Source organism: Tympanuchus pallidicinctus, unplaced genomic scaffold (genome assembly GCF_026119805.1).
Source record: "Tympanuchus pallidicinctus isolate F22 unplaced genomic scaffold, pur_lepc_1.0 scaffold4, whole genome shotgun sequence".
In the NCBI taxonomy this organism is placed as follows: domain Eukaryota; kingdom Metazoa; phylum Chordata; class Aves; order Galliformes; family Phasianidae; genus Tympanuchus; species Tympanuchus pallidicinctus.
Window position 1 is genome coordinate 39,141,720 of NW_026294758.1, and position 18,867 is coordinate 39,160,586.

Below are 18,867 nucleotides of genomic sequence, written 5' to 3' on the forward strand. Positions count from 1 at the left end.
GTGCAAAGAAAAAATTAAAATATCGTCTGAAAAAAAAAAAATGAGGACTGACTCTACTTATTGCCACACATCTCTGTAAATAAAGTGTTATGAGAATAAAATATTTGATGGTAATATGCTAATTCATTAGAGTTATTTATTATATCTTTATTTCTCATTATTTCCTCTGAATGGTAATAATATGTTTTTTACAGTGACTACCTCATCAACATTTTCCTCTTGTATTTAATCTTTTTATGAACACACATATGGCATGGTTTTTACTTCTAGCTGCTAAACTCACTTATAAGAACAGCTCAGAAAAAAAATTAGTCCTTATGAAGACAGACAAAGCTTCATTTCTATTATTTATGCTTAATCCTTTTATAAATCAAAGTTTAAGAATAAAATATGGAGAAACTTATATATGTAAGCTTAATTCAAGAAAAAATATGAACAAATGTATATATGTATATACATTTATATGCATATATATATTTCTCAACTTACAGGAAAATGATTTTCAAGAAAAAGACAGATAAAATTCCCGGGAGAAAAAGGTTACAGTTTGCTTTACAAATGATATTGTATTTCAAACTGCTCATGACATTTATGCCGAGATATTGTACTATCCATGGAAAGAATATCAGCCATACTAATTAGGAGCTGAATTGCTCAATTTCCTTCTTTGTATTTAATATCATCTGCAAGATTTAAAAACACAATTTGTACCGACAAACAGGATTTATGTACGTGCTCTGAATATTTTAGTTGTGGAATAATGAAGTTTGTGATCTTCACATTCCTTTTTGAGGATGTTCTGCATTCATAACTGTTAAAAAAAAAATATTGAAATTACTTACTTGCTGAAAAAGTTGAAACAGACTGATGTTTCAATATTTGCTCTCATTCTTCTTTTCATTTTCAAATCATTAATTAAAGAGAGTCCAGATCCGCAGTAATTTTATTCCTCTTTTCTCTGCTTCACCAGTGTAAACTAGCCTTTATTGTTAAAGGACTCCTAGGCACCAGAAGTTCTTCATGACAAGACTTTGGAGAATTGTGATGTTGGTCCCTCAAGACATTAGCATATAAGAAAAAGGAATTGATACTGACAGAAATGAAAATGTAGCCATTACATGTGGCTGGATGACTTAGAATTCCAAAAAATCTGGTGAGTCTCAAAAAATTGTTAGAGGAAATGAGTAACTGCATTTAGTAATGAAGCTTAGTGGAAAGTGAAGAGCTACTGAGACAACAGGGCAGGCAAGAAAGAGATTTTAATTAGCTCAGCAATTAAAGTAGCTGCAGTGAAGATTTCAGAGATGTCCTGTTACACGCTATTACATCAAATTGAGTTATAATGCAAGTAGAGCAGTAACAATTTGTCCCTATTTGTAACTGCTAGATGCTTATTTGTAGATGCTTATTTGGGTTCCAAGAAGGTTAGTTCTGCAGAATGCAGAACGAATTGGTGAAAGTTTAAGTTAATTTCAAAATATGCAGAATACAGTATGTGAATCAGGGTGCACAGCTTTCTTAAGGAACTGCTGTCTCGTTAATTGAGATAGTGCTATTGGTCACATAAGGAAGGATATTATTCAAAATCTTCTTGATAAATATTCTTTTAGCAGATAAACAGATTCCCAAATAAGAGGTGAATTTTGAGTTAGTAAGGAAACATGATTTTGGTGTATCAAGTGCTCGTCTCATTGTTACAAATGAGATTTAATGGGTGACAGCAGGGTTCTCATAGCAGGGGTGTTGGAGTGAGATGATCTTCAAGGTCCCTTCCAATCCAAATCATTCTATGATTCTTTGAAGAGTTTCTAGGAAACAGAGGGATTTTGCTTCAGTACAGTCAAAAGTTCATTAGTGCAGACCAAATAAATAAAGGTTATGAGATGCAAAATGAAGTTGCCACTTGCATCTCTGTAATCTACTGACTACTGTACTGCAGTTTGTTTGTGGTGCCTCAAATGGGAGAGCCACAGCAAAGTGCTAACTGTACAGAAATGTCTGTTAAACAGTAATTTATCTCAGCTAATCTGCTTTCTAAAAGGCAGAAGAGAGTGACAACCATATTGCTTGATGTTTCTCATTTGTAGAGAACCTTAGAACCCTTAAGGATCCCAATCTACTCTGATTTGTTTGGCTCAAGAAAAAATGAAGATTACTCAACTTCTGTAGATTGGTCTTCACACCCACCAAAATAATTACCTCTCTCTTGTGACAATTATGAGCCTTTGTACAACTTTTCCTGTGTCCTCAAATAAGAAATGTGAAGAACCTCCTCCAGTCCATTCACTCTTTAGTTATTCACTGAATCTGAAGATGTCTCAGCTGTTGGGATTATCTGCGTGTGTCTTCCTTGTGTTATTCTCTTTGTGCTCTTTAAATGTTCTACTTCCTTCATCAGAAGTGTTCTGCAGCACAGAGACTAGTATCTCTCTGCACATTTCTTTTTTTTCCTCTCCAAGTTATATATATATATGAAGTCTTTCTGGGAGTTGAGTCATAAGAATGTGTTTATACTGATCTATTTTGGGAGAATGAGCAGAAGTACTATTATACTGAAAAGCATCAGTGATCTCCTCCCACTTTTTTATTGGATTTAGATCTGTAGGAAAGTACAAGGTGCTTGAGGCAATGATTCTGTGCAACAGTTTATTCTCTGCCTCCTACCCACTATTGTTCTTTTGGTTCCCACATGTTTTTCTCATTTTTTTCTGTTTCTTAAAAGTAACAGTGTGGCTAGTGCTATGATGACTGGCTTTAAATTAGGTGAGTTTTGTATGGGAAGGAGATCAGTGTGTTTCAAACTGAGCCTGCTGAAATTGGTGGAACTAGTGGGAATATATGGTGCATCTCTAGATTCACGAGTTTTACATCAAAAGAAACAAAAAACAGCAATAACAAAAAAAAAAACAAAACGAAACAAACATAGAAAACATTTGTGGACACCAGTGACGAGGGGCAGTATTCAGAGCCTGGAGCTGGAACTGGTGCTACTTAACATCTTTGTAAGCAACATGGACAGTAGGACACCAGCAACTTTGCAGATGACGCAAAGCTGAGTGCTGCATTGAACATGCTAGAAGGAAGAGTTGCCAAAAGAGGGACCTGGATAGACTTGATAGGTGTGCCTATGTGAATGTCATGAAGTTCAACAAATCCTGCGCCTGGGTTGAGACAATCCCAAGCACAGATAGAAGTGCCTCTGAAGTAAAGCCACCCAAAGCCCCAAAACATGCAGTCATATTTTATTTGTCCATTTAATAATAGGGGCACTAGAAAGCTTCTTGAGCTGTTGACCTTTCTGAGCATGATAATGTCATCAGATGCAGCTAGGATGATCATTTTATAGACTGCTGTGTGCATTCCACTCACAGTTGCATATCTCATTCTACTGTACTTCTTGTTCTACTGCAATTAACACTTCTAGTCAGATTAAAAAAGTTGAGGATATTTCTGTGTTGCTGCAAACTGACTACACTGAGTGCCTATAACTTTTTAATGAGACCTAGAACACTGGGAGTATGATCTCTGTGAAGTGTTTTCTTAATTCAGCTCATTAATGTCAGAACATCAGCTGCTGTAATTGCCATACCACTGGATCTGAATGTTCTCCTTAACTAGAAAACTCTATTTTACATACTGTCAGGGAAGGAGGTGATCCACCTCTAATTTTATGAGGAAAATTGTTTGTTAAATTGCTGATTCTGTTGGAATAAATTATTTTACCATTAGCATGATAGTTGTGTATTAATGCACGCAGTAATATTGACACTGGTGTTAAGAGCTGGTGATAGATTCACAAATGATTCAGTGCATAATGAGGCAGGTAAGGAAGTTAGTGCAAATATCTACCATACATCTGGGTATTGTAATTGAATCATCTACTTGCCTCACCTGCTCTTGTCCATTGTGCTTCATTCCTTTTTAGAGGGATCTTCCCAGATATCTCACCGCTGTAACTCCAAATGGGCTGTTGAGCAATCAGACTGCTCTACACGTGATGTACGTGTGCAGATGACAAATCTAGTAATCTAGCACATGCACAGTAGGTCTGATACACCCAGAAGTGAGTTTGCAGAACTGTCTTAAGCGTGTGTAGTGCACCTGAATGCTTTTGGAGTGTGCCAGGCTTGTGTATATGTGACGCAGTGCATCAACCGTATTTTTCTTGAATGCTCACAGCAAAAAACATGCATGCCGTATGAGCTGTAGGTCAGTTACAGAATTAGTAACTTCATGGGTTTAGAAGAGGTACAGATTATTAGATAGAACACTTTGTCCTAATCGCAGTCTCTATTTGTACTGTGTTTTTGAAGTTGAATCCTCCGTTGAGGTGTGTTACTGGCAAAATCTTACTGCTAAAGAAATGGATTGTGATCTTAATAATTTTATTCAGAGCTACCTGTCAGCATGGATAACTTTTTTTGAAAAGATAAACATTAAAGTACAAGATTTAATTTTGAGATGAATTTGTATGTATAAACACAATTTATTTTTTAAATTTTACTTTAGATGACCTTACAACACCATTTGACAGAAGTATTGCACAGTGGAAGAAAATGTTTATAAGTCTTTCTCATATTCACAGGCTATGAAGTAATACACTTTCATAGGTGCAATAGGGGACCTAGTGAATTTCAGAGCAAATTGAAAACAGTATAGAAGTGGGCTCTCTACATGGAATTCGAAGCAAAAGTGAAGAAAGATATAATCTGTGTTGAATCACTTGAACTGTTTGCTGCTTGACTTTTTCACTTCTAATGAACGTAATTGTTTTTCTCATTTAAAAGAAATCTTTATGCTCAGTATACTTTTAGATGCTGTTTTCTTACATAGAGAGAAAAAAGTTCGTGTGCATCTCAAGATACTGGATTAACTCTTGGAATAACAGAAGTACAAACAAGCAGCAACATCACTCAGGTGTGTTTGAAACCCCTCTAAGGCTATGCACTAAGTTACTTGGCATATAATTGAAAACAATTAATAAATATTTTGCTGTGATACTACATCCTACTAGAAAAAAAAAAAAAAAAAAAAAGAAAAAAAACTTTCACAACATAAAGTCTTTAGAAATGGAACATTTTCTCTGTTTATATCAGAAACAGAGAAACTAAGAAACTTAAAGAGCCACTAAGAAACGTCTGTAATAACTAGTTAAATTTAAGGATCAACAGTGCTGAAACATGTTTTTCCTGAAGAAAAAGCTCTAGTTATTTCCCAAACTGAATTTTAAGCAGTGACTTGGTATATAAAGGAATCCATTGCATTATTTACTCTAAAGTTACTTTAAGACAAATTATGATATGGAAGGAATATCACATTTTCAAAATTTCATCCAAAAAAGAGTTTATTTTTTTGTTTATTGGTTGGTTTTGGATAAACTGAGTTTTAAGATCCTTATTCCAAGTCTGTATCTCAAAAAAAAAAAACAAACCCAAAAATCACACTAGTAGATGTGAAAATGCCTAACTGATGTTTCTGAACTTAAAACATGTTTTGTATTGAAGTTCTCCATATAAACTAAGTAGAAGTTGGTTCACATTTATTGACACTGTTGCAACAGTAAAGGCAAACTGAGCTTGCCTTTAGGTTTCTTAAAACTTAGGGAGATAAGAGTACTTTTTATATTTTGGAGTAAGTACCATTTGCTGTTTTCAGGTTGCTTTTAAAATACAGTTTTTGTGTAGATGACCATTTGCGTTTTCTTTGTCTACTTCAGCATGGTATCAGGAATGCTGAAGATCAGAAATTCTGTCCAAATTGTTTTACTTATTTCACTACAAAAGAGGTCAGAAATGATGTGCTAAATTATTACTTGTACAGGGATAAGGTGAAATTGGACGATTGAATCATTGTAATAAATAAGAAGTAAATATACTTCGAACATAAAAATCCAGAGAAGATTTTTACATAGTCCTTAAATGGTCAGGACACTTGAAATGTATAAATGTTAAAAAAATATTTAGGACGTACTTAAAAAGAAATACTTAAATAAAAGATCACTCTTGATAATTACTGTTAGTACTTAGCTGGTATTCTGAGAAATGTTTAGTAAGGATTTTCTGTTAACTCTGGAACTTATCAGTGAATGCCAACAACAGAAAGAAAAAAGTGGAATAAATCTCTTCTCAACACTTTGTTAAATCTGCCCTTTCAAGGAAAAAAAATGCTATAGTTTTAGGAAAAGAAAAGAAACATAAAAATTTAATATTTTTGAAGGGCATGTTGTGTCAGCATTCTTTTTTCTCTGAATGAAGAGAAGTGAAATTTTTGTTTAAAATAGTCATGCACTTGCCAGGACAGGCCTAGCAAGACTAGCAATGAAATGTCAAAAATTTTGATTAATACTGTAGGAGAACACACAGTTTAAACATGTATAAATATGTACAGGCTACAGTCTACCTCTTAAAGAATGTGGAATTAGAAATTGAAATGGTGCAACAAAAATAGTGTGACAAGACAAATATTATTTTAGAGCTTTCAATTCTGCATATGCTCTTTAAGTTGGAATTAATCTAATGTTAGGATAAGTCAGTGCAGAAGTGCACATGATTACTTTTGTATATCATGTAGATTTAAATGGAAGCCCATTTGATGGTATCACATGAGAACTGATTAATAAGTATAGACATGAGGGGTTAGAGTACATCTTATAGTAATGAATTATTTCATTTCAGCCTTGTTGGTGGATAACTACTGCCTTGCAAATATATCTTGAAAAGTTCTCAGGCAAAGGGCAGAAGCTTATGATAGCTTGAAAAATCTTCATATGTGAATAACTTAGCCTTCTGAGTTTTGAGGGGAATTATTTTAAAAAACCTGTGTGTGGAATATGATTTGGAAGAGTTTTGCTGTGATTTCTTCAGAATAGCTTGCTCTCAAGAGTTCTGTGCAGATGCTCCACCTCTTCCGGTCAGAATGGCTGATTAACGAAGTTATGTGTGGCCAATGTAACTCTTGATATAAGACAAATAGCTCAGACTCTTGTTGCATGCTGCCATCTGTACGAAGTCATCATGCCCAGAGAGTTGAAGAATGCTGACTCCCCTTCATTCATGTACTTAATGCAATAGTGAAAGTCACTTGGGTTGCCTTTATTCAAACAGGATGGTATATAGAAGTGGAGGATAAGGCTGGTATGTTAGTAACTGTGCAATAAGTAAAAGGCATAAGCATGCAGAAGACAGAAATCCAAAATTACTTGTCATTTGTCATCTCAGCTGTGTGGTATGTTCAATTACATTTATGCTACTTAACTAAACAAACTACTTTGTGCAATATTTACTAATCCTGGAAATATATTAGGTCTGAATATACAGAATCATAGTATCATTACAGATAGGAAGGGTCCCTAAAGGTCACCTAGTTCAGACCCCCTGCTATAGGCAGGGTTACCACCCACCAGATTAGGCTGCCCAGAGCCCCATCCAGCCTGGTCTTGAACATTCTGTATCCACAGGAGAGTCCAGCCTTCAAATTCGTATGTATCCAACCATGCCAAAGGCCCTGTACAAGTCCAAATGGACAACATCAGCTGTTCCTCCTTTGTTCAATGATGCCATAACTCCATCATAGTTGGCTACTACCAGGTTAGACAGGCCCTTGATAAAACTGTGCTAGCTATCATGGATCACTTACCCCTCATGTGCCTTTACATTTCTTCCAGGAGGACATGTTCCATGATCTTCCCATGCAGAGATGAGGCTCAGTAGCCTGTCGTTCCACAGGTCTTATTTTCTCCCTTTCTTAAAAATGGGAGTGGTGTTTCTGTTTTGCAGTTACAGGGGCCTTCTCCTGATAGCCATGGCTTTTCAAATAGGATGGAAAGTGACTTGGCATTGGCATAAATCAGTTCCTTTAAGACCCTGGAGCATGGAGCTGTACTATATATCCCAAGCAAATTAGGGCTGGCATATAGGTTTATGAAAAAAAAAAAAAAAAAAAAAGCAATTTTTCATGCAGAATAGCTGCATGAAGGAATCTGGGATTTATTTATTTATTTATTTGTTTGTTTGTTTGTTTATTTATTTTTAATGGGAGCCCTTGCTGATTCATAAAAACAAATACACAGTACTAACAGCTAACAGGGCTGCTAATGGAATCCTGCACTTTGAAGAACAGCCCCTATCTGTTTTTACAGAAGTGAAGCTCTGTTAAAGAATAGAATCAGAGGCCAAACAAGAATGAGGAATGGCATTAATTTTCTTCAAGCAGCCTTTGATTGTCATTTGTGTTAAAACGTCTACAGACTCCCACAAATATGTATCTTTTTTTCTTTAGTCCTTTGCTTTCACTGAAACAAGTTATAATTCAAAAATTGTCTTGAAAGCTGACATGTATTTGGCTTGAATACATAGTGCCATTACATAAAATGCCAGACTTCTTTTAGAGGCAGACACTGTCATTTGTGATACAAGTTTGACAACTTATGTGAATCTTAATAGTGAATCGAGGGTGGTTATGTTCTGAAATGCGTAAATTCTGCTCTCAAAGCGTGGCTCCCATCCTTTCTTCTGGGGCAGATCTTGCTTTCTGTTCTCCTCTGTGTGAGTATTCCTGGAAAGATGCCGGTGTCATTCAGGTTAGTGAAAGTGAGAAAGGAATTTGTGATGGGGCAGATGAAAGAGTGACAAATAGGAGAACTAAACCTTCCATGCAGCAAAGATCTGTGTGTATGAGATAATGTGAGATGCCTTGCCAGAGGAATTACGACAGTAATTGAAGATCATCAAAAGTCATTATGTGAACATAGCCTTGGTATGTGTAGCTGGAACAAATGGTTCCACTTTGAAATGACTTGTCATTTAGATGTTGCAGAGGAAACTGTATGAAACCTTTGAGAGAGCACTGCATGTCCCCAAACCATTTTCACAGGCCAGTCACCCAAACCTGGCAGTCTTTTTTATATAATGTACTGACGCTGACCAGGAACACTAGAGTTACCAGAGACATTTAAGTTGTTCATCACTCTGTGTGCCCCTAAGAAGCCTGGATCCCTTACAACTGTGGAAACCTATACAGTGTATTTTTTAGCAATATTCTCTCTTCCATACTGATGAGTGACAACCACTTGAGGGCACCTTATATTTTATTTCTATGCAGTATTTAAATGTCTGCATAAAAAGACATGGAACATCCAAACAATAAATTAAAAAACATACAAACAACAACGACAAAAAAAAAAACAAACAAAAAAACCAAAAAAAAACCACAAACAAAACAAAACAAAAAAGCAGAAAACAATAGTATTTTTGTAGTCCATAAATAAATGGCAAACCATATAATTTGCAGTTCTTTGTCCTCATTAAATCTTTTTTATATTGGCAGAAGGGAGAAAGCAAAAGTTGAGTACTAACTTGAGTACGGTTAGCTGGGCAGGATTTTGCATATGCCTGTGTGGGTCTTGCTTCCACTTCCAGAAGCTGACTATATTGAGAGCTTGCTGAAGTTAAAGTAAACCTAACCACGAATATCAATACTGGTTGGGGCACAACCTGCTGAAGAGGAGCACTATGGAGAAGGAACTGGGTGTCCTGGTTCATAACAGCTTGGTGAGGAGCCAGAAGCATGCCCTGGTGGCCAAGAAGGCCAATGGTATCCTAGGGTACATTAAAAGGAGCGTGGCCAGCAGGTCAAGGGAGGTGATTCTCCCTCTTTACTCTACACTGGTGAAGCCTCACCTGGAGTATTGTATCCAGTTCCTGGTACAAAAAAAGACAGGGATCTCCTGGAGAGAGTCCAGCAGAGGGCCACAAAGATGATAAAGGGCTTGGAGCATCTCCTCTATGACGAAAGGCTGAGCAAACTGGGTCTGTTCAGCCTTAAGAAAAGGAAACTCAGAGAGGATCTCATTAACGTTTATAAGTATCCTAACTGTGAGAGTCAGAGACATGGCCAACCTCTTTTCAGCAGTCTGTGGGGACAGGATAAGGGGAAATGGCCACAAACTGGAGCACAGGGAGTTCTGCACCAATATGTGCAACTTCTTCACTGTGAGAGTGAGGGAGCACTGCAACAGGCTGCAGCTGCCCAGGGAGATTGTGGAATCTCCTTCTCTGAAGATATTCCAGGCCTGCCTGGACACCTACCTGTGCAGCCTGCTGCAGGGGGCCTGCTTTGCAGGGTGGTTGGACTTGATGATCTCTTCCAGTTCCCTTCCAGTCCTTACAATTCTGTGATTCTGTAATTTGGACTCCTCAGCCATCCTAATAACAATCACAGCTACAAACTATAGTTTTAAGGTTGCTCATAATTATTTTTCATGGGAAAGATTCAATTCTTTCCCATTATGCTTCTCACTGCCATAAATTTCCTCGTTAGTGCACAGGTATTTTTTTATGAACCAACAGCACAGTGATAGTGTGACCACTGTGTAGAAACAGTCTGACAATACTTCTACACAAGTATTTTTAAGAAAAGTAGACTTTAAAATAAAAGCTGGCTGCTATGAGAAGTTGTTCGGAGGGTGTTTCTATCACTGCAGCATTATTCCTATTATATTTGGAAGATTGATAAGCAGAATTATCTCAGAAAAATATCCAACCAAAGTTATTTGATCATTTGGTTTGGCAGCTTTTCAGTACCTAAAGGGAGCCTACAAACAGGAGGGGAATCAACTCTGAAAGGTTGATAACTGCAGGACAAGAGGAAATGGTTTTAAGTTGAGGGAGGGGAGGTTTAGTTTGAGTATCAGGAGGAAATTCTTTACAAAAGGGAGTGTACTGTGAGGTGCTGGAACAGGCTGCCCAGAGAGGTTGTGGATGCCCCGTCCCTGGAGGTGTTCAAGGCCAGATTGGATGGGGCCCTGGGCAGCCTGGTCTGGTATTAAATGGGGAGAATGGTGGCCCTGCATGTGGCAGGGGGGTTGGAGATTTATGATCCTTGAGGTCCCTTCCAACCCTGGCCATTCTGTGACACTGTGACATTCTGTGATTCTTTGTGATGACTTTGCTTCTCTGAAGTGCATTTTATTCTTTTTTTTTTTTTTTTTTTTTTTTTTTTTTTTACAAAATAGTAAATAGTATTGAATTGATTTGCTGGTAATCAATGGGTAAATAGGTAAATGGGTAAATTGCTGAAACAGTATGAATTAGCACATGAAAAGGTAATCTAAATAGAGAAAAGGTTATGATTCTTATTTCAAAAACTATTACATTTTACTGGAAGCCTACTTAATCAATAGTAGCTTTAAAAAATTGTTTTATTGTTTTGTGATGCACATGCATAATGCTTATTACAGACATCAAGTTATACAACTTGGACTAAAGATGTTGTTGTAAATGTTAGAGCAACCCTAATACTTCATGAGCTTCCTCTCTGTAATTGTTTATGATCATAAAATATAGTCAGGGAAAAAAAAAAAAAAAAAAAAAAAAAAAAAAAAAAAAAAAAAAAAAAAAAAAGCTATATAAATTAAGCATTGTTGCATACTAGGCTCTTATATTTGTGTTGTAAAGTAAATTTGTTGCCTCGCATTTTGTGCAGGAGTGTTCAGAGGCTGTGTTGCTGAATTGTTTATAAACATGAACATGTTAGCACTGTTCTCCAGTGCAGAAGGTCCCTACTGAGGGCTCACTGAAAGGAAAGAGCTCATCAGAGCATTATGTGGTTTAATTTAACCATCTGTGTTACCTTGGCATTACAAGTATTATTTATCTGACTTGCAGTCTATTTCAGGAAGCTCAGCTGCCAAGATAAAAAGCTTAAAGTAATCAGACAATAAGAAGACAAAATATTCCTCTAGATAAGCAATAGAGAGCAAAGACTTCAAATCCTGTCACTAAGTAAAATTTGTGTTTCAGTACTGAAAAATATCAATAGCATTTCAAAGACTGTTTTCTAAAGATGATCCAGTTATTTCTACTACACTGTCTTGTGACAGTGAAAATAATCTTTGAAACTAATTGAATGTGTGTGTTTAAATAACTAGCAAAAACAAACCAAGCAAAAAGCATAGCTCAATGCTAAAGCTGTAGTTTAGAAGTACAGACTAGGTCACTTTGTGCAAGTCATTTCTCCAAGCAGGTAAAGACTGTAATTATAATTATGTTGTGGTGTTGTGGTAATATTGCAACTATTTTGAAGAACATGGGGGAGGAAACTGTGTTTATTGATGTTTTCTTGTTTCACCCTAATTATGATACTGACTTTTTCTTTCTGTAGTGAAGAATTATGCTTTACTCATGTAAAAGAGTGGGCAAAAATTCAAAAGGGGACTTAAAATGCTGGCAACCTTCCAGGACAACACATGTATCCTGACATAGAGCATATGCTTTTATTAATTTATTCCTACAAAACTATGGACTCCATTGTTTGGTGCTGTTTTTAAGCCTTCTACTGTTTGACAGTAGTATGGTTTGGCATAGATTTTACAGATCTGTGGGCTTCTTTCTTTTCTTTTTTTTTTTTTTTCTTCCTTTTTTTTTAGGGTCTAAAAAATCTTCATAAAGATATATTGATAACTCACATGTATCCATTTATTCTGAGTAAAAAAAATTTAGCAATGTATTTGAGGTCTGTGTAGATGGTACTGTTTGCACAAACATATAAAAACCAAGGGGAAGAAGCTTAGTTATTTGGATTACCTGCGATGAGCATTCTTTTATTTCCTCCAATGGAAATGAATGTGCCAGGGTCCTTGTGGCCTTTGGACCTCTATCCAGCACATGGCAAGAGGGAAGTGGCTATGGCTTTTATCATTGCAGCTCACAATTACTATTTTATTTAGACAGACCTATCTGGTATTTTACTGCATGTATGCAGATTGGACCCCCCAGAACGTTTCTCCATTTCTTTCTGCAAGCTCATGTTGCAGAAACTAAACCCTGTAATGCAAGTTGACACCGTTTCCCCTACAGAGAACTTGTGAGAGACTCTGAGCTGTGCCACGTTAGTGTGTTCTTGGGCTTGGGTGTCCTCTGCTCTGGGATCTCTGAAGGTATTGAGAGAGATAATGGGTCCCTTTGTGATATTTTTGATGAACTAGTTTTACATACAGCATAATGAGATTGTGTTTCTTGTGCAGTGTTATGCATTAAATCACAGGACTGGCAATAAAGGCAGGGAAAACAGGCATGCTTTTAGGCTAACACATCCAGACTAAAGTTCCTTTGGAAACTCATCCTTCCTGATAGAGATGATCTCTGTTCAGTAGCCTTCCCCCCCTCTCCACTCCCCCCCGGCCATCTTTAACATAATGGGAATTCTGGTCTTAAAACAACCCTCAGACTTGGTATCTTCAATTGTGTCATCTTAAAGGACAATTTTTGATTGTGTAGCATCTAGAAAAGCCATCTCGAAAAGCCTTGTGGATTAATCAGTCTGCCACTGAGATCCTCAGTCAATATTAGCATGGTCTGATCTTTTGCAGCATTGAACCTCTCACTCTGGTGTGTTCCATAATCGAGAGTCCGCAAGAGGACCCTCGGAAGACTTAAATGGTTACACCATTTGTATCTGGTTGGCTTTTCTTACAATTTACATAGGTGTAAAACAGAGTAAACTCTTTCTACGTTTGAATAAATTGTTGCAGAGGAACAGGCAGGAAGTAATAGCTTGGTTACAATTTTTTTTTAACTGTAGCCCTCAAAAAGCACAGTACGGCTATCTTGTTTCCTAAGAATTCAACCTTTCCTTGGGATGAATAAATCTTATTCTAGACTTCATGACCTCCAAACTAGCTTTAATTTCTTTTTTTATTCTAATTTTTTTAAAACAGTTTTGTTTTGTTTTCATCAGTAAGTAATAATGAAGTGTCATCAGAGTCATTGTGAGAGATCACGCATGCAGAACATTATTCATGCTGGTAGACATCTCTAGAGATTTACCAATACAAGCCTATGCTCAAAGCAAGGTCAGCTACAGTAAATTGCTTACAGACATATTCAGGTGGCTTCCAAGTATCTCAAAACGTGGACCCACCACCAACACACTTCTGGCAGCTTGTGCTCCTTCACAATTTAAAAAGGTATTTCCTTCTGTTTAAGTGGAGTTCTGTTGTTGGTTGTTTTTTTTTTTTTTTCCTTCATATGTAACCATTGCCTTCCGTTTGAATACTGGGCATCACTGGGCATAGCTTTGCTTCACTCCCTTTACTTCCCATTCATCAACTATTTCAACACATTTATGAGATTTCTCTGTGCTGTCTCTTTTCTGAACAGTGTTAGCCCACACAGCCCTTCTATGCTGGTCTCACCCTAATGGCTAGTTGAGCTCCAGTGAACTGCTTTCTGACTCAGCCTCCTCAAAAGAACAGATGGAGAAAATATAATGAAAATAGTCTTATGGGATGAAATAAGCAGTTGAACAAGAAAAAGCAAACAAGAAAACCAAAACCAAAACCAAATACAGGTTGTATGGAATTGAAAGGAGAAAATTATTCTCTGCTTCCCATCAGCAGACAATGTTGGGCCAAATCTTGGGAAGCCGTACTTCCATACGTGCAGCAGTTTATTAGGAAGACAAGACACTGTTATAATTGAGATGTTACCCCTTCTTATTTCTCTTAGGTTGTTGTTGTTGTTTTGTTTTGTTTTCCCTTTTCTTTCTGAGCTTGACACCATGTGATATGGATATCTCTTTGGTTAGTTTAGGTTAGCTGCCTTGGCTGTGTCCCTTACCTGCCTCCTAACCATCATTAAACTACTGGTTTCTTTGGGTAGTCTGAGAGATAGCCTTGATGCTGTGAAGTGCTTCTACGGAGGAGACAAAACATTGATTCTGTAGAATTGCTGTTCTAGATACAAGTGCATCTGTAAGATGCACAATAAATGGGGGAAAAGAAAAAAAAAGGAGGGATCTAAGGTGTATTAAGTATATTCAAATATATGATTTGGAAAAAATGATATATATATAAAAATATATATACTGATATATATATCAGTAAGATGTGTTTTCCTTATACATATATTCCTTATATTAATTTCCTTATAATTATATATATATATAATATGTTATTATATTAATTTCCCTATATCTATCTATCTATCTATCTATCTATCTATCTATCTATCTATCTAAGGAAAACACATCTTACTGCAATTTACACTATAAGATTTAGTTATCGTTCAGTTTGAGATGTTCTTACTAAAAGATGTTTTGGTGGTATTTATTTCTGTTTCTTCTCAGAATTGAAACTGCATCTATTCATTTCAAATGAGCAGCTCTGTACCAATTCAACTAACTTGCAGTGAAATGTTCATTGGAAGTATTTCCGAATTTCTTCAGTGAAGGTTTTAGGCTGCATCTCCCTTTTCAAGATGAGAGCTATTAGACATAACTTTTATAACATTAATCTCAAAATTCTTTTAGAGAGTGATATTCTAATACTGAGGAAAACAGCTTACTGAGCTGAATAGCATAAATTTCTAGAAGTATAAATGAAATAATTCTAGGCAATTCAAAAGCAAATCCTGCTATATAAATTACCTATTTTGTCACATTGATCTTGATTCTTTTATAGCCAGATAAGAATGCCTGAAGACCTTCGATGATTTTTACAATTAGTATTTGCCTGTTTGCTCTGCATCTAATGAGGATTTATCAACCTGTAGCCCAATATGCAGTATGAATTTTTGTTACAAACACCTCGCAAATTCAACGTAAGATTCGTAGGATTTTACACATAACCAATATTACAGCAGTGATGTTAGTTTTTCAGAAAAGAGGATCATTCTGTTCTCCCATCTGCAGTGCATGCTGGTGCCAGTGTCTTGTAAAGGCTTTTGCTGAGGGTCTGCTTTCAGTGCAGATATAGGACAGTGTATCAGCACAGGTGGATAACTCCATGTGTCCTGAACCTCCAAGAGTGCTAAAAAATCTTCACCTTCTCTCTGTGTTCTCTTTTTCTTGATATATCTTTGAGGAAACATCTCAACTCATAGTAACTTCCTTGTGAAGTTTATGAGAAATCTGGACTGCACTTGGATTTGCAGAGTGGGAATGAGAGCTGGACATGATTTTGTCAACTTCTTTAATGCCAACTTCTACTTTAGCAACAGAAAGTCACTGATGCAGCCTCCACACAAACAGTAAATTCAATGTCTTCTGAAGTAAAGAAAATTTTAAAAACTGAGGTCTGGTAAGGTACAAGACAATCATATAAAAATAAATTTCTGTTTAATCTATGAGTTCTAGTAGCCATGATAAGAGGAGTAACTGGGCGTTTATTAATGGTTAATAAGGGGAAAAAAAGATAAAAAATAGTTTAAATAGAGAAATCTAAAAACAAAAGAATATGTGACATTGCAATACGCATAACAAAGAAAAACATCTGTATTATTCTCACAGACACCATTGCATAGGGCACTGTGGATAACCCATTGCATTCTGCTTTTTTTTTTTGCTAAGCCACTGTGCTAGTTTCTGTGGATAATGTTTATGGAATGCTGCCACCTCTTGCTTTGTTTTGTATGCAACTCTAGAATAACAAACTTATCTATCCTTCTTTTTCCATGGGTTTATTTTTCAAAATAAAGTCTCTGTCTGACTCACAAGTTTTCCATGCACCTGTAGGAAAGCAGAGTTGTTCATAGGATATTGACCAATGTACACCAAAAGCAGGTTGTGTTATACTATTGAGATATTCTAACTTAATCTTGTTAAAAGTGATTACTTCCTATTTGAATAGTTTATTGCATATTGTATGCGATATTTAAAAAGGCAAAGAGGGGGAAGATACATATATGTTTGTGGTCTGTGCATGTAGCATGTAAATATGCTGGAATGAAACTAACAGGGCAATGTCTAAAACACAGTAGAGTTCTTTTTGAAGACTATCTTATCTGACTCCAGATGTGTAAATTCGGACCACAGCCTTCATGATAAAATATAAAATGATTTCGAAAGTGAGGAATTAAATATACTGTGGAGCTGGATTTATGTTGCTGCTGGTTATTAAAATATTCATCTTCTGTAGTTCAGTGTTCCTTTGAGGAAAAATAAATAATTAATAGTTTTGATTTGAGGACTGCTAAAGATGAAACTGCCAAGGCTATCAGATTCGATGTATTATGTCTGAAATTGCAGATAGCTTTTACAACAGCATAAGTAGGTTGTAGGTGAGGCCTGTACTCATTGGGAATTAGAACATAAGCTGATACTCTTAACTTATATGATTGCGGAAACTCTGTATGTGATAAAATTCACCATTCTTGAGGACTTTTGGTGCACTTTCGGCCCTTATTTGGATAAAGTCTTATAACGTATTTACGGAACTCCCAAAATCTAGCTATCTTTTCAGGAATTCAGGGTAAGTTCTTAAAACAACCAAGACCCAATTCACTTACCAAAAATACAGAAGAAAGGAAAAAAAGTATTTTTTTTCACTAGGACCTTTAGAAAAAGTAATACAGAAATAAACAGAATATCTTATTAAACTGAGAAAAAGTCTATTAAATGGCAAGTATTTATTGAATCTTTCTTGTATCAGCAGGTACTGGAAACTTGTGGCTTTAAGTATCTAGCCCTAAATTTAAGAACTATATAAACGTTGTTGTATTTAACTTTGCTGACAACTCTTCAGTCTGATGGGGAAACGGCAAGATCTTCAGCTGTGAGTGTTGGAATAAAGGAAGGAGAAATGCAGCAAAACAAACTGTATCAGAATTGATACTGTAATCAGAAGGGATTTCTTGTCCAGATGTATGCCAGTGTACCACAAGCCAGAAAGAAGGAGTTAAAAAAATGAAATTATGACTGTAAGGATTTTCAAGAAACAACTAGTGAGTGAAGAAAAGTTTCTCAAATTTGAAAACAACAGTTGCGAAAATATAATTTTTTTCCTGCTGTACATTTTTGGATAAAGTTATTGTTGAAAATCTTTTTTTTTTTTTTTTTTTCGAACAGGAAGGTCTGTGACATGCATGGTCTCTGTAGTCACGCAAGATCCTGACTTTAGAAAATTGAGAATTGCAAATGTGATCCCAGAATAATCATTGCAGTGCCTTTTCTATCTAGCAAAACGGTCAAGATGCTCTTATTAAAAACCCCCGAAGGAGCACTGACGCCAATAGATTAGTCATGAAATTACTTTTCTGTCTTTTAATAGAAGTACTCAGAATTCACTGAAATCTGGAGGACAGGGAGCTGGGGAGAAAAACATTCAAATGTCTTGCTGTTTTTTGCAATGTATAAAGTTAAACATATTTCAAGTACAGTTGTATCATGTTTTCTAAGGTAATTATATTAAAGCCTATAGCAGATGCTCTTAAGTTTTGGATATGTCTGTTTTGTTCTCCATATAAACCGTGGTAAGACAAAATTACAGTGTCAGTGAAGATGTTACATATTTTAATGAAATAGCCCTAACACTTCAGAATATGTAAATTGTTACTAAGTGGATGTAAATTGAGAAAACCACTTGCAGCCTACTGAATTTTTTTTTTCTGAAAATTAAGCAAATGAGTCAGTCAGGATAGCAGACAGGTTTTGTGTGCATTAATGAAGTGAAGAAAAAGTAATTGTTAGATGTGTTCTTCTGCAAAATAAGAAAGGTAGCTGGTGCCATCTTCTGGAGGTGGTACCAATGCTTCCGAAGTATTTAGAAGTCAATTGAAAAACAAATATATATATATATTTGAAACATCAATTCAGTATTTTTTCAAATAAACAAACAAAGTCTAGTTGCTACAAAGCATGGAAGAGATAGCAATGATTTTTTCAGATTAATAATACTCCCTGTCACTCTATCTGAAGTATTTAGGGTAGTTTTCCAGTGCTGATTTTAAATTTTTGGTGGCTTTTATTCAAGATAGCTAGAAGTTCTCATCAGTTTTTCACAGCAAATGATTTCTGTGTTGTCTTTCCACAGTGAATGTTGGAGCATCTTACTGTTTTCTCTACCAGTCTATCAGCGCTGTGGTGCCAGTCCAT

At 36.0% G+C, this 18,867-nt stretch overlaps 1 protein-coding gene across 2 annotated transcripts in view; it reads left to right on the forward strand.

Moving 5' to 3' along the window:
- Nucleotides 1-18,867, forward strand: part of TRPM3 (transient receptor potential cation channel subfamily M member 3) — a 396,319-nt gene that overhangs the window by 42,181 nt on the left and 335,271 nt on the right. The window lies entirely within an intron of this gene.